Below are 4754 nucleotides of genomic sequence, written 5' to 3'. Positions count from 1 at the left end.
CCCAAAGTCTGACTGATCAAATCAGAGCAAAATAAGCAAAGTTAAACAAATAAATATGAAGCTATAACTAATTTAAATAATTTACCAGTCACAAAATCTGTGGGCTTTTTGGTTAAGGTTCCTTCTTAAAACATAAAGCTTTCCTACTGGGTAAATCAAAGTGCATTGCTGCATCCTATGGAAGAGCTGCATGCCACTACTCTACATATGATTATTTCTTTACTAGTGTTGAACACCCTGCAAGACTCCACCAGGCAAAATAACACATTATCTCTTCTGCTAGCCCACTCATTGTTATGGGCTCTCACAGCTCCCATGTGGCAAATATTTCCTATCTAGAATCTGTTTCCTTTTCACTGGCCAGAATTAAAAAGAAAGATAGCAAATGCTTTGGACATTTTACAGCATTGACATATTTTGCTAAATCTGTCTGTTGACTCGACACACTGTTTCCCAGCCAATGAGCTGATGCCATCAACCTGGAAGAGGCATTTGAACAAATGCTCTGGCTTACATAAGGCCCTTCCACTTTATTCAGCTGGGCCGCTTATTGCAGTGTTCAGGTCAGGGATGAGAATCCTGGAACTGTGTGAATTAAGCTCTGATGGCTTGCACATAGCGGAAGGGAAATTGCAGGCTCTTGAAGAGTTTTCATAATGCATCAGGGCACATCGGATGCAAAGGAAATGGTCTGGCAGAATTGCATTAATTTTCATGAACCCGACAGCTTTGGAAAATCATGAAAACTGCAACATGATGAAAGCCTGGAAGGGAAAAACCTGTCCTCACTGCTGGAGAATCTGCATATGGATTCCATCAAAGAAGAGTGGCTGATGATATTCAGGATATTCAGTGTGGGGGGGATTAATCCCTTGGAGCACAAGTCTGAGTGTAGAATTGTCAGGGGCTCAGTAGCTCCCATCCTCCTATAGGAACAAATAAATGCCTCAGAGAAGGAATGGGCATCATCAATGTGAGCTCATTGTATGACATGGCATGATGCTGCCAGCAAAAGTTAGGGAAAATTTTCTGTCTTTTTGCTCCCTGCAGTGTTTGCCTAGGGCTATGTTTTGCCCTCAATTCTCTTGTCAGTGCAGCCAGTATGGAGTGGATAGCACTTTTTTGTTTTTGTTTGCCCCCTTTTGTTAACACGTGGATGAAAAAACCCTACTTCACATATCTCATCATTTCAGGAATAGGGACATTATTTATATATTTGTATCTAACTTTCTCTGTACCAAAAGATTAATGCAGAAAAGAATAGAAATATATTACGTAGAGTTGAGCCAAAGCCACTCAGTTTCTTGAAAATATTTTGAATAGCATTGAAAATAATGAATTTAGTAGGGCAGTAATATTTCCTAGACTTTGTGTAAAATTTCTCTCTTTCCTAGACCTGTCACATGGGATGATTTGATACTGCATAGCTAATCAATATTTGGTTATATAGTAAATGGCACTATGAGCAAATGAGGGCAACTGAGAGTGAGGGGCAATGTTTCCTAAATCAGATACATGGATCATCCTAACTAATCAAGGATCACAGAATGAATGGGAAGAATCACAGTGATACAGGGCTAATCAGATTTGATTATGATGATGTCACTCAGAACAAGAGCAGTAAAGTGAGAGTGAAAGAAAGTCAGAGCAGTATAAATGAATAGGTGATTATTTCTCAAGGAGTCTAAAAAATTGAAAATGGGCAGTGTTTTTCAATCCTAACACCAAAATTGTGAGATATTTGGCACAGCCATGCAGAGGGCCATCACACACCATGCATTGCCTCCCCTATCGCTTCATTACATGGGGCTTTCTGAAGTGTACACAGCCTCTAGAGGACAGGAAGACACACTGCAATTGAAGTCAAATGTGACCATGGGGCAGAAATCCTAAACTGACATCAAGTATAGCAGAGGTGATGTAAGGTCTCTAAAAGCTTTACCTGCACTGATGGCCCTCTGCCATGCCATGCCATGACTTTCCTCAAACTCCTTGCTTGACCCAGTGTTACAGAGACTTCCCAAGAAGACAATCTTACTCTTTTTTATATATAAAAGGCACAAGACAGATTGATAAGCCCCAGGATAAACAGACACCCCTTGATCAGCAAAATTCATATCAAATACAAAGTTTTATAACATCCATATTACAAAAATATGATTGAGTGCATCTCTAAAGAAGGGGAGTTTCTTAATTTGGATGTGGGGGAACATTATATTCTGTAGAGACCCTTACAGTCCTTTCTTTTCTTCACAAAGAGATAGAAGACTGAAAAATGATTATACTGATTTGTGAAGGTGTTGGAGGAGAACAGCCTTTACATCTGGGATACTCCCACTTCTTCATAGCAGGCAAAAGGGTTAACTGCAGATGACTCCAAGGGAAATGGCATTCCAGCATCCTTGCCCAGGACCAAGAACTCTAAGAAGCTCCTTGGTTGTTGCTAGAAAACTTGCCATTAAAGAAGTTCTAGTAAGAAAACAGTAAACAAACAAACCCTTAACAGTAAAGAGAAAAGTATCTGAAACAGAACATAAGGAAGGACATTCCCAGAGTACAAAGTGTCTAAACTCTTTATTGTCCAAGTCTGTCTCATATGTCTGCCCACAGGGGTTGAACCTACAAACACACATTTATAGGTAAGGAGGAAACATTATCAGAGGGATGGTGCTTGTCTTTACATCCAGAATGCCTCAGAGTCATTCATCCTTTGAGTGGGTACACATGACAGCTTATTGCTGCTTGGTCTGGCAGCAACCTCTGCAGTATTTGACTCCTTAGTACAGTTTTTTTCCTGAAGAAGAACCATATAAAAGTATGTAGAAAAACCCATGTGGTGGCTCTGTAAATTTTCTCAGCTAAGGTATAGCCCAAAAAGCAGGTGTGGTCATTACATCTCTTAGGAAGTGTGCAGTAATGCTCTCTGGAGTTTCAGATCCTTTTTTCTAAATGAGATTGAGTCATATTAAGCAACCTAGAGTTTATTCTTACAGAAATATAAGCAGGGTTCCTGGAAGCTGGCTTACACAAGCCAGACTACTGGCCCATTTTACTTAGACCAACTGCTTGCAGCTCTTAAGGTTCAGACAGAGGTTTTTCCCAGACCGGACTGGAGATTGATCCAGCAACCTTTTGCAGGCAAAGTATGTACCCTTCAAATGATTTATAATTCATTTATTTAGAATTCTTCTATCCCACTTTACAGCCCCAAGAAGGTCTCAAAGCATCTCACAAAAGCAATTTCCTACATTAATGAATGCTATCCTGGCAAAATCTTGGGATCCTTCTGATAAACTTAATCCATGCCATTCTTTTTCTTAAAGTAAAGCAGGATTGAGCAGAAGGACTGGAGGACTACATTGTGTTCTGTGGAGTGGAGAATTTATCAGAACCACCTTTCCCATTCATCAGAGTACCTGAACTTTGGGGGCCATTGCTTTTCAGCTTCAAGGTGGCAATATAAAACCATTCCACTTGAGATCTGTTCCTGGTCCCCAAACTAGTAGATAGTGATTCTCCAGGATCTGAGCTGGCATGAACAGCAAATCATCAAATGATAGTCTTTTGGACCATTGGGGAGCAGCTACAATAAGCCTGCTTGTTGCTGCTTTAGCCTTTCAAGTACTTTTAGGATCCACAAATCTTTCTAGTGTCATTGCTGATAAAGCTGGCTGTTTGTAGATATCAGAACCACATGCAAAACCACAGACTTGTGATCCACCTTAATTCAAGAGATTTGACTGAAATGTTATGTATGAAGAATCCATTTCAGTTGCTTCAGAGTCTGCCTGCTGCTTATCATTTTCTGAATCATGACTTTGTGCTCTCTCTACTAGACAATGTGTTATTCCACTAGTTCTTGGACCTTCCCAACACAGATGGAAGACCTTGTAACCCCTTGGTAGTATGTTGGCTTTTGCTGAGATGTTTTCCATGTGGATCAGTATTGAAATAAAATCTTGCTCTGGAATGGTTATAGTAATTATCTTGTTCCTTGGGCACTTGATGCTTGCAGGGAAAGCTGGTAGTGTCTGGTGCAATCAAGTCAAGGAAGACAAAGTCTGGTCAATTTGTGCAAATTCAGAGCAAAAGATCTCTTAAGCAGGAGGAAGAGAAAAACAGAACTATGGATAGATCCAAGTGAGCCCTGCTAGCTGAAGCTCTCTATGGCAGCTATGTTGTCTTAGCAAGGAGTTGAAGCTGACCAGAACTGGTTTTCTCTGCTTCATTGCTCCAGCTACTCCAGCTGCTCCAGCTTAGGTTGTTAAAAAATCCTTGCTTTTGCAGTCTTTGACTGGGAAGATGGAAATAGTGCAGGAGCCCTGAAGATGGTAGCAGGTTGTATCCTCTGGCTGGGAGGACCCTGGAGAGGAGGAGGAGGAGGAGGATTTGCCTATGGCCATACTACCCTGAACAAGCCCGATCTTGTCTGATCTCGGGAGCTAAGCAGGGTCAGGCCTGGTTAGTACTTGGATGAGAGACCACCTGGGAATGCCAGGTGCTGTAGGCTTAGAGGAAGGCAATGGTAAACCACCTCTGAATACCTCTTACCATGAAAATCCTATGAATACATCCAAAGGATTCATAGGGTCACCATAAGTTGTAATCAACTTGAAGGCATATAACAACAAAACATTATTATTATTATTATTATTATTATTATTATTATTATTATTATTATTTGGTTGCTTTTCTCACCAAGGTGATCCAAAGTGACTTACATTAACCAGTTAAAGGCAACCGAATCAATAAGA

General features: G+C 40.6%; 1 pseudogene; it reads left to right on the top strand.

Annotated features, from left to right (window-relative positions):
- The first annotated feature begins 4391 nt into the window (after positions 1-4391).
- Positions 4392-4510, top strand: LOC133382663 (5S ribosomal RNA; annotated as a pseudogene).
- Positions 4511-4754: the final 244 nt, after the last annotated feature.

The sequence above is a fragment of the Rhineura floridana genome, chromosome 3 (genome assembly GCF_030035675.1).
Source record: "Rhineura floridana isolate rRhiFlo1 chromosome 3, rRhiFlo1.hap2, whole genome shotgun sequence".
In the NCBI taxonomy this organism is placed as follows: domain Eukaryota; kingdom Metazoa; phylum Chordata; class Lepidosauria; order Squamata; family Rhineuridae; genus Rhineura; species Rhineura floridana.
The sequence above is the reverse complement of the archived record's forward strand: the minus strand, read 5'-3'. Positions and strand labels throughout refer to the sequence as shown.